The sequence below is a fragment of the Sapajus apella genome, unplaced genomic scaffold, assembly GCF_009761245.1.
Source record: "Sapajus apella isolate SASKATOON/1434 unplaced genomic scaffold, GSC_monkey_1.0 scaffold60, whole genome shotgun sequence".
In the NCBI taxonomy this organism is placed as follows: Eukaryota; Metazoa; Chordata; class Mammalia; order Primates; family Cebidae; genus Sapajus; species Sapajus apella.
In genome coordinates, this window is record NW_022437000.1 from 2,735,612 (window position 1) to 2,747,847 (window position 12,236).

General features: G+C 37.3%; 1 protein-coding gene and 1 long non-coding RNA gene across 4 annotated transcripts in view; both read right to left on the reverse strand.

The window, feature by feature from the left end:
* FGF14 (fibroblast growth factor 14) overlaps positions 1 to 12,236 on the reverse strand; it is a 689,306-nt gene that overhangs the window by 562,052 nt on the left and 115,018 nt on the right. The gene's annotated exons all lie outside the window — the stretch shown is intronic.
* The window catches only part of LOC116528893, a 23,434-nt gene continuing 20,687 nt past the window's right edge, over positions 9,490 to 12,236 (reverse strand). Inside the window, exon 3 of the long non-coding RNA XR_004259261.1 lies at positions 9,490 to 9,511. This is a non-coding gene — a long non-coding RNA (uncharacterized LOC116528893). The remainder of the gene's footprint in view (positions 9,512 to 12,236) is intronic.

Sequence of the window (12,236 nt, forward strand, 5' to 3'; positions counted from 1 at the left end):
GCAACATCTTATATAAGCAACTAGAAACACAAGAATGATGTGTTTAGTTACTATAATAACATGACATTTTAAAGTTGACAGTAAATTATGCAAAGAGTTAGAGATGATGAGGCTTTAGTGTTGCAAACAATAATAGGACAAAGTGACTTTGACTAACTTGGTAGTATGTTAACAGGTATCTCTGCTGATGGTCACCTATGTAAAGTTAATAGAGACCAAGAAGCATAGATTATGAAGCTAAAGGTGCTTGCTAAAAGCATGTCAACCTAGAAAGATGATGGAAGGGTTAATATGTTGCCTGTTATCATTTTAAATTGTAATTCCTTTATCTGTTCAAATATTTTGTGGATTAATTTTAACAGCTACATTACTAGAATATAGCCAGTTTTTTACCCACCTTAAACAGATGCCAGAGATTGTGGTTGATGAAAACCTGCTTTAGAATGACTGTCAAGAAAATCTATTTTAGAAATCACTACTCACTTTATATTGCTAATTGAAACAACTACAGTCTCTTTGTTTTAAATTTGCACATTCCTCATTAATTACAAAGTTGAGCTTAAGCTGAAAGTTATTCAAAAGTTGGAAAGCCATGACTCACTGTCCTAAAGGAGAGACTGTCCCCCTCTCAGCTGTCTCTGGGGAGTGTGCAGGGCACCCAGTGCCTTCCCTCCCAGGCAACAGCAGCACACAGGCCCCAATGCATGCCCACTGGTATTATTTAGACGATTCCTCATCAGCTTGACTTACCAACCCAACCTGGAGCCTGCAGACACTATTCCCTTTCCCAGGGGAGGGACCTGGAGGAGTTCCAGGTGGATTGGGAGCCCAGCCCTGGGCTCTGCTCTGCTGCCTCCCATTACCCCGCTGGACGGCATCCAAAGCAGGGGAGGATCCCAGGAGAGGGAAAACCTTTCATAAACTCAGCCATTTACCAGATCTTATTGAGAAAAAGGAAGAAAGCCAACTACTGAACTCCGCTTTTTTACACTAATTTTACAGCCATTCAAACCCTTCTCTGCCACATGTGGACATCCACTATAGTGAACCCACAAAAGTGCTCCTGCATTCACTGAGTTCTTAGCCTACTTTTGTAACTGACCTAATTTAATGTGCAATTGTTTAATTTACATCCTTAATATCCCTGTCCAAATCACTATTACATATATTAGACTGCAAATGGTGCACAAATGGGGTCATAACTGTTCAATTCCGTTTGCAGAATGATTGGCCCAGAATCAAATACGAGCCTTAGAGTACATGCTTTTCTCATTAAAACCACATTCAAGGTGGGAACACACCTACTATTCAGCGGAAGTGGCTCTGCTACCAGCTTCCATAATCAAATTCTAATGAAATGACACAAAATTCGGCTAAAATCCTTTAGATGATCCCACTCACATCCACAGCCCATTAAAAGAGGCACTGAGTCACAGGCTACGGGTTCTGAAGAGTGCCTTTCTTCACGTATGAAAACACAACGGATGTCCAGTGAGGTAAAACGGTTTGTGCAGAATTAGAGCTAACCGGCAGCCATCTCCTGAGGCTCGGGGTTGCCCGTCACAGAGGAAGCAGCAGACAAGCTGAAAGCTGGAAAGGTGGCTTCGAGCTAAGCGCAAACAATACAGTGGTATGTACTGATATCAGCCATGGCCATTCCTGAAGTTAGTCTTCTATAAACTCATGCATTTCACCAGCTGATGGGGTAGATGAAACAGAGGGTGACTGAGCATAGGTTCCAAATGCATCATTCCTTCTGGAAACAAAATCAGGTTACTCTAAAACTCAGGCTTTTAGACGTGTGACCCCAAAAGAAAGCTTCACTCTACATACATTTTGTGTAAATATATATAATTAGCTCCTATGTATGCATTACTCTGAAAAATTCCTCTCTGCTGCTATCATAATGCTCATTTGTTACACTTTAAGCTAAATGACTAAAAGCAAACAGCAATTGTGAGAAGGAAAATCAAATCCCATCAAATACAGAAGTCTGGTACCATCTGCCAAGGGTGTAATGATGAAGTATAAACACAGAGTGCATTTTGAGCTCCCCCGCAGTGACCCTGCACAAAAGAGCCCAGGAAACGAACAGGATGTGACATATTTTGTGGCTTATATATACCAGTTGGATATAAAAGTCACAAAAAGCAAAGGTGATTATATATTTTTGGCTTATATATGAACTGGATTGTTCTATTTTAATTTATTTAAATATTATTTTATGACTATGAAAGTACTGAGAACTAGTGGAAGAAAACTGAAAAATTTAAAAATTTAAATTACCATAATCACTCCATCAGAGATTATTTTTAACATACAGCTATATTTTCTTCCAAACCGCTGTATATTTATGTACGTTTGTATAGATAGATAAATAGATGATAGATTTACTAAGGTTTATACAATGTTTTCATTCTTCTCCCAAGTAGCATGTTTACATGGAAACATGTTTTATGAAAAACATTTGGTAGCTATCATCATATGTTAGCTTATCTGTTAACTATTTCTTATTGTTGAAGGTTCAGGTTATTTCTGCCTTTTGGCTATTAAACTAACATTACAACTAGCAACATTTTAACAAAATGCACTTATATTCAATTAATTTAGTTGCCAGAATTTGCTTCTTCATGTTCCAACTGTGAATTATATATTATGTGAGTGTCTTTTTAATATATTATTTGTGTCTATTATTTTGTTCCTCATTTTGTATACTGTTGATCACTAATTTGTAATACTAATTCTAATAAATTTATGCCAGGCACTGTCCTAAGCACTTTCCATATATTTGCACATATTAATATTCACAGTACTTTCATGAGATAATACTATTGTTATCTTTTACCATCTTTAAAGATACCAGTACTGACTTAAATCTTATTTCTTAAGTTTGTAGACAGGACTGATAAGATGTATGGATATTCTGAATACAAAAATATAATAAAACCACTGAAATGCATTTAAAAACTCAGCAATAAGAATGTATTCTTTGCAGTTATGTAGAATATCCTTTTATCAGGAGAAGCATACTTTACTACTTATGACTAAAGTGCAGTGATGTTTATAACTTCCTTTAAATAGATAAAAGAGGTAAGCATGTGTATGTGTATGAATAAATAATCATATTCTACATCTGCCTATCTATTCAGATACAGCAGATTCATATATGTCTGTCTGTCTAGCTATCCATCTATTTAGATAGAAAATCTAAGCAATTGTCACAAAATGTTAAAAGCTGATGAACATAAGTGAAGGAAATCTGGGTGTTCTTTGATATTAAATGTTTCATTGTACCATTATTTCAACTTTTCTGTAGGTTTAAATTCGTTGAAAATAAAAAGTTGGCAAAAAAAAAAAGCAAACTAAGCCATGCAGAAAACCTGCTGTCATTTTCCTAAGGTCACACAGTAAATACAGATTGGACTGGGCTTTCAAATCCAGCAGTCTGAGTCCTGGGGCCCTGCTCTGAATCACTTAAATATACCATTTCTCTAAAAAACAAGATTGTATGACTATTATTGCTTGTTATTTTAACATAATTCCCATTTTTAAAAGATAATGCAAGAAGAAGAATATTGATGTGTAACAAACAGGAAAACAACATACAGAGAAAAAAAGTCATAGTGACTCAACTTCTTCATTGAAACAGCTTTATTCTCCCAACAAATGACATTTGACTTGCTCCTCCTCTTACAGAATTACAAAGTGGTGTGCTCATATCTTTCTTTCTTTCTTCTTTTTTTTTGAGATGGAGTTTCGTTCTTGTTACCCAGGCTGGAGTGCAATGGCCCAATCTCAGCTCACCGCAACCTCCGCCTCCTGGGTTCAGGCAATTCTCCTGCCTCAGCCTCCCGAGTAGCTGGGACTACAGGCACACGCCACCATGCCCAGCTGATTTTTTGTATTTTTAGTACAGACGGGGTTTCACCATGTTGACCAGGATGGTCCCGATCTCTTGACCTCGTGATCCACCCGCCTCGGCCTCCCACATATCTTTCAAAAGAAAGACTGGAACAGGACGTCTTAAGTTCAAGAAGTCAATAATGGAGACTTAGATTTCCATGTTCTAAACAATCACGGTGTGATTAGACTAGAGTTGAATCCCAACTTTACCCTTTTACTAAATGTGACAGTTACTTCCCCCAGTGCCACATTTCTCATCTGAAAACGCGGTCATTAAGTATGTCTCCACATTATTATGAAGACAAAATCAAATACTACACATAAAATAGCTGGCACAGTGCTCAATGCATACTAAATTATATTTTTCTTTCCTCAGCTTTGCTCCCCGTAAAAAAAGTAAGTTAATAAAAATTGGAAACGACACAGTATAAAAGTCTAAGTTTTGTAATATAACCATTAACATCTTGTTCAGAATAAAACCCTTTGGGAACTCTATGTGAAATGCACCTAGGCTCCCCTGGAAAATGTCTGGCCATTAATTCTCCCTGCTGAATGCACAGATGCCTTCCAAGTCTTCTCTCTGTTATACAGATTATTTCCCACATTTACATCTATTGGAAACAGACTGACTTGGAGACATGCTACCCATAGACCACGCCTAAAGCTATATTCTGTGTACGATTTAATATATCAGGGAGGAAGTTTTATACATGGTAAATAATAATTACAAATATCATTTAAGCATAATATGGATGCAGTTCTGTACATATTAAATAATAATTACCTTTCTTTTTTCACTCCATTCAAATAATAGTCCCTACTCAGACCACATGCTGCAGGAAAAATAGGCAATTATTTCAGCATTATCCAGACATGTCAGCTACTAAAGAATAAATAGCATATTTAACTTTTTAAAATTATGTAGCAGGTTGGAAACAAATGTCATTTTAACAGCTGGTACCAGAGTTTCCCAAAGAGAGAGAACTGCCTTTGTTTAGGAAAATACCTGAAGAGATTGGTATAAGTGGGGGAGTATGGCCCAAGGAAATGTTTTATGTGAAAAACTGCAAAACCAACTGATGCTGACTGCTCCATGAGATGTTCATAGGATCTGGAGGGCAGAGAAGATATGAAGAAAAGAGAGAGGGCAAGCCATCAGGGAGAGTGGAGGGGGCAGTGGCCAGCAACATAACAGGATGTTTGATCATAGAGAAAAGGAGGTCAATTTTAAAAATTACAGTGGCTGGGCACGGTGGCTCACGCCTGTAATCCCAGCACTTTGGGAGGCCAAGGCGGGTGGATCACGAGGTCAAGAGATCGAGACCATCCTGGTCAACGTGGTGAAACCCCGTCTCTACTAAAAATATAAAAAATCAGCTGGGCATGGTGGCACATGCCTGTAATCCCAGCTACTCAGGAGGCTGAGGCAGGAGAATTGCCTGAACCCAGGAGGCGGAGGTTGCGGTGAGCCGAGATCGCGCCATTGCACTCCAGCCTGGGTAACAAGAGCGAAACTCCGTCTCAAAAAAAAAAAAAAAAAATTACAGTGGCAGCAATGCAGCGCAACAGCTGAATGGGTGTTTGGTTCTGCAAGATAAACTGTCTTAGTCGCTGGCAACCTTCAGTGAAGCCATTAGGCACACCAATGCCTTCTTTGAATGGTGTTTTCATTTTTTCATTTTGGAGTATGTATGAGACAAAGAAATAAGAAAAGCTCCAGGAGCTAAGATTTGAAAAAACAAACAGACAAGATCTGGAGTTTAGTAGGAATATGAAAACAGATCTAGAGTGCACATGAGAACAGGTGCCCCTGGGAAACACCAGAAATCGTGGGGAGGACATTGAGCTTCCTACAGAATATGAAGTTGGGAGTTTGAGTCAACTCTATGTACATTTCAAGGGAACCTAACATCATAGTTCCATGGATGAAGAGACACAATCCCTAGAGGAGAAGTATAAAATAAACAGGATAAAGGGGTGCTTTCCAAGGTTCTTGGAGGACTGGACTTAGATCTCATTCATTTAAAATACTACTTTCTTTTCTTCCTTTTTTTCCCACATGCTTGAGTTTCAGTAGTAACATTTTCACAAAGGCAAGTATAAAATAAATTTAAGGAATTCTAAATGAAATCAAGCTGTTGTTCTGATGAAAAGTAACACTTTTCTTTTTACTGGTTATAAAATAGAGTAGCACCAAAGCTGAGTTACCTGGATGCAGGCTCTGAGGAAGCTCAGGAGGTAGTAAGGGCTGTCCCTTAACTGTGCTGCCATCGGTCCTTGAATGCTTTTCTGGATTAAGACATGTCCAGTAAAGAGGAAGCAAAAGTGGCCCTCTCCCTTAAAACTCTATGCATCAGCCCAGCAAAGAGGGTATGTCTCATCCGTGTCCTAGCATGTTTTGGCCCCTGCCTCATCTCCCTCCTCAGAGTTATCCACTCTTCAAAGCAGAGCAACCATTGCTTTGACCTGACTCTACTCCACCACAATCACCAACAACTTCCTAATGATCAAAACCAGCAATCTTCCCTTCATTTCCTTCTCTCCAGATTTGCTCCTTAAATGTAGTCTTGTCACAAAAACTACTCACCTCACCTTGGAATCTTTGATTCTGTTTTTCTTATGTATTCCGTTATTGCTCTGATGCTAACTGCTTTTATTTTTAATTAACTTTAAGTTTAGAGGTACAAGTTCAGAGGCACTGAAAGGACTTCCAGAAACACTTCTCCAGATTTCTTATCTCTCCCAACTTCAAGTCTCTCTTTCCAGAACTATGCAGTACATGTCAATCTAGGTATCTTAGTAAATAACTCAATATCTATGTGCCCCAAACAGTGATGGCCATGAGAGATTACCTGGTCAAGATTTATTGTTTTTCTGCTAGGCACCTCTCACAACTATACCAAAGAAAGAAAATAATATGTCTGCACTGCAAATCCAGCAACTTCTTCTACTATATAATGACTTTTAGCCCCACACATATGTAAATTCAGAAGATGCCACAGAGGACTATCTTGCCCCTTCTCCTATCCCTACTTCTCACAGGTTATCACACAAGGAACCTGAGCCACTTCTTATTTAGAAATTATTTCATTCGTCTTAATGTCAGTTGAGTATCTGTAACAATAACTGATTTCATTTTCTTTCCAACGAAATATATCTTTATCTCCTCAATACTTAGTGCTCCATAATGATATGTGGAATTGAATGGCTCTCTATATCACAACTTCCTCACGCCCACCACTGCCTTCAACATTTATCTTAAGCTCAGCCACTAAGAGCTTTCCTAAAGTTGTACTTGCTAAAGCTTCAGTTCTCAAAATCCATTCCACATATTGTGCGGTCCATAGGAAGCTCAATTTTTAAAATGAATTTCATAATCAAATAAATATTAGAAACACTACACACCTCTTCTTCGAGATTCATTCTAACCACTTTAAGGTCACATTTTTTTCACTCATATTCCTTTGGCCAAGGCTTGATCACATGGCTGTCCAATAAAAGTTCTAAGAAGTCATGTAATAAAAAAGAAACCTCTCTAACTTCTTAATGTAAATGCTTCCAAAACTTTTCTTAAGTTTTATTTATTAATATCTGAAAAAGTTTAGGTTTTGGATTGTCTATGTTGAAAACTGGTTTAGATAAGGTAGGTGTTTACCTCTTTCTCTGAGAGAACAAAAGCAGCCCAAGGCTTATATGCTGGTTTCAAGGCTCCTTCTATCCTGTTGCTCAGTGGTCCTGCAAAAGCAACTTTTCATCCATAACAGCCCCAGCTCCTGCCATCACACTCATGTTCCACTCAATGGAGACAAGAAAAGAAGGGGACATACTGCATTTTCTATTTTGAGCAAATGACCTGGGAATTGGTCACACGATTTTCACTAAAATTCCATTGGCTATTGCTTGATCACATGATCACAACTAGCTACAAGGGAGGCTGGGAAATGTAGTCTTTAGAGACATGATCATATGCTCAGGTGAAACCTCTATTACTATTTTTAAAAGAAGAAGAGAATAGAGAATAAGGAAGAATTAGTAGTTTCTGCTATGAAAGCTCCAGAACCCCTTTTGGGACTTGCTGGGCTAAAGACCTGATGAATGTGACTAAGATTATGGAGGATGCATATTAAGTGATCTAGAAGGAAGTGTTTTGCCAGCATTATCTAACATGTTCAAACATTCACACTGAAAAACAGTCCTTTACCATCAATTTCATTTCACCATATCTTTCAGATATAGTGTAAATTCCAACCATTCTTAGAAAATTCTTTTATTAAATCATTTTTTAATCTTTTCAATGATTTACAGTAAATTATTTCTCTGAACTCACTTTCCACTCCAACCATACTTCTCTGAAAAAAATGCAAACAAAATTTCTTTTCTCTAAAGTGTGCGTGCAAAAGGGAGACAGTAAATTACATTAAATAATTTGTTTCACTCCCTAATCCTTAAATTCAGGTCTTCCACTTACTAGCTGTGTAACCTTAAGCAGGTCAGTTGATCTTTCCAAGTCTCAATTTCTGAGCCTCATTTCTTCTGTCAGATGAAAATAATGCATTTTGCAGTACTGCTGTGGGGTTTAAATGAAATAATGCATACATATGTCAGTATGTAGTAGTTAGTCAATCGTTGTTGGCACTTACTTTCACAGGCAAAAAGTAGGTATTATAACTAGATGATCTTTACTATTCTACATTTCTGTGATTTAAAAAATAGTGAAGGGTGAGTAATGCAGAAGAAGTGCTGGCACTGGATCTTCAGGCAACACTGGAGTAAACTGGTGCTTTTTCCCCCGCAAGAGAGAGAGAGCCGCTTTCTTGATGTCATCTCAAAGTCTAGGAAATAGATCTTGTATACACAAAAGCATATTTCAGATGGCATAGCCAGAATGTCTCCAAATCTCAACTCTTACAAAATCAATTATAAAACTTCATAAGATTATCTTGATCTTATGAAGGGCTGTCCCTCATCAAGGACTCTATGAAGTCCTCAGTAAAATTTGTTGACTACGGGAATGATTCAGAGTTGCTAGGTAAATAAGGCAGAACCCAATGATAAATGTAGCCAAGTCTTAATGAAAAAATTCATTAGTAAAGTTTACTTTAGCTAAAGTTTAACCTTTGTATAAAATGAATAATAAAGGAATAAACAGCACAATGACCTCTCACATTAAGCAATGAAAAAAATATTATTTAGAAAATAATGAAAAAATGAAAATAATTAAAAAATTGGGCTAGATGCTCTCTTATTTTTGTACTCAAATTTTAATAAATATGCAATGTTAATTTCAGTGTAAATTTTTTTAGATTAAATACAATTCTATGCATTAAGTACAAGCATAGAAAGTCATCTGAGTTTGACAGTCAGCTATAAAATAATAGACACACAAAATTAAAGCATTCCAGCAGAAATGCCAAACATAAGTGCTTACGCATAGTTTTTGGTGCAAACAACCCTACATTTAAAAAATTAAATGGTATTTCTTACTGAAGAGTAAAGAAGACCCTCAATGGTTCTTATTGCAAATAATCAATGTTTTAGTCTTCGCTCTCTCTCACCATGTCGTTCTCCCTTCTCTTTCTCTCTCTCTCTCTCTCTCTCTCTCTCCCACCTCCCTTTCTCTTTCTCACCACTTTCAGCTGTATACATCACATTTTTCAAAAAGGAGAAAAAGAGTCACCAAAGACACAAAATGTACAGAAAAAGAATGAATGTTGGAGGACCCTAAGATTTAACATATTTAACATTTAGAAATTGTAGCCACAAGAACACATCTACTTCTACTTTCCTAATGTCAGAGGAAATTTTTTACAGAGCAAAGGATAATACTCATGACTCCATAATAAATTCCTTTGGTGATTTGATTAATGTTCTTGGTACCGAGATTAATACAAATTTTTGGTTATGCACTCTGCTTCAAAGTGAAGAACTGTTTTATTAAGAAGAATTTCTGGAATGTGTGATGTTATATGAATGTATTTCTGGTAGCTATTTTTCTAGAGATAGATAGTAAGAAGTATAGAAAACTCACTTTCTTAAAATGAACTAACAGTTGGTGGGTAAATGCTAGTTGAGACTTTTATCATTTCAACAATAAGGTTGGTTCATCAATAACCTGGAAGGTTACACTAAGAATTAATACTGCAAATTCTCTGCCCTGAATTCTTCTGTATTTTGATATTAAACTGTTTGAGAGTGTACTACATTCCAACATTTCTACTTTGCACACTCTCTACTCTTTTAGATCTGTGTTTATTCAGCAAATGAACAAGAAAAATCTTTGTGAACTAGCCAAATAATACTTAATGCCTTTTAATACATCGATAGCACTTAATCAGTTCCCAGCACTGTTCTAAATATATATATAAATCCTTACAACTTACAATAGGGTAGGTAATATTTTTATTCCCATTTTCCAAATGAAAAATGGAAGCAAAGAGAAGGAAAGTAATTTGCCCAAGGTTACAACAGGTTGTAACACAGGGCGTGAAGTCAGGGCCGATATGTCAAGGCAAAGGGTTGCAGAGTCACAAGGATCATAGCACAAGATAGAGGACTGGCGAGGAAAACCAAGAAGAGGGAACCCCTCATGGAACAGGATTCAGTAGCAAAGCAGCATCAAGAAGGAAGGAAAATTCACTGGAGTCTATATGCGGAACCATTGGTCTGAGGCTCCTGAAACATCCTCAGAGAGCAAAATAGCTCTCATTGTTCACGACAGGCTCCAATTTTGTAAAGGGAGCTAAGTACTCTCATTCATGAATGTTTTTACTTAGGGGCCAGCATTCCTAAGAGATCATCTGCAATATTCTTACCAGGTTTGTCCACAAAGCTCTCCCCTGCATTATGAGCACTAATTCCTTGGCACCAACTTCCCTGACCACGTTCTCCCCAGCCCACCAGTCTGCCCCCTCTCCCTCCCCAGAAAGAAATCCCTTGCTGCCCAAAGCTCACTCATCACATAGGAACTGATCAAATTCCACCTCTTCCACAAAATGCCCCCGTTTCTCTTAAAGACCTAAATAGCTACAGCATTTGTCATCTGTATTTTACACTCAGTCACAGATTTCATTGAAATGTTTTTGCTTCTCTGCATAAGTAACTCACCAGAGAATTCTCTGAGGCCAGTGACCATGTAGTATTACTTCTCTCTATCTATGAGTATCACTTCACTCATAGTGCTCATCTGGTGTTGTCTTATACAAGTTGCCTAATGGGTACTTGTTAAATAAATATATCAGTGAATCTCATAACTTCAATCAACCCACTATTTGTGGTACGTGAAAAATGCTTAAGAAATCTTTATTGATTAATGAATTATTTCACTGTTGAGTCAGAAATTGTTTGCAGTATTACAACAAAGGATTGTAATCCTAATCCAGTACTAGTTACTTAAAATAAATAATATTACATAATATGTGTCAAAGGTACTTTGTGTAATCCTACAGAAGCCACACTATGGACCAATCTCTGGGATTCATTTCTAAAGAAGGCAAACATTATTTTTCTTCTCTCAAGCATAGTGAGAATATATTGCATCCCTGGTCAGTCCTTCCCTATCTTTGACACATACTTGACAATGGTTGTGATATTTGAGTTTTAATAGTGATAGTAATTAGGAAGAAGGCTAGTAATTTAAGGCTACAGTCCCTGGCTTTGGTTTTGCTTTGGCCATTCTGTTAATATGTATGTACACCGCATTCTTGCATGTACTGCATCTGGTGTAATACTAAGAGTATGAAATTGAATGTGACTGGAGATTAAGTATCAGAGCCACCTTCATTTATGACATTATTTGGATATAATCACTATAATCACTATGACCACATCTGTTTCCTAGTAACTGTTTAAAAGATAGACAAGCAATTTAGAGGATAATTCTTTCTGAAAACATCTGTATTAACGCCTGCCTTTTTATCTTCTCCTCTCCAAAATGTTTTTGACTTCTGTTTTATTTAAATTTCAGACCAGAACAGTAGGGCAGATCACATGGTAACTTATATCTCCACAACGAGAAAATACCTTAACTGATCAAATTTATAATGCTGAATGTTCAATTTTTAAATGTTCTTGCTTTTAATCTTTAAGGCCCAAGAAGAACTAATATATCAAATGAATTTTTTTTTTTTTTTTTTTTTTTGAGACGGAGTTTCGCTCTTGTTACCCAGGCTGGAGTGCAATGGCGCGATCTCGGCTCACCGCAACCTCCGCCTCCTGGGTTCAGGCAATTCTCCTGCCTCAGCCTCCTGAGTAGCTGGGATTACAGGCACGCGCCACCATGCCCAGCTAATTTTTTGTATTTTTAGTAGAGACGGGGTTTCACCATGTTGACCATG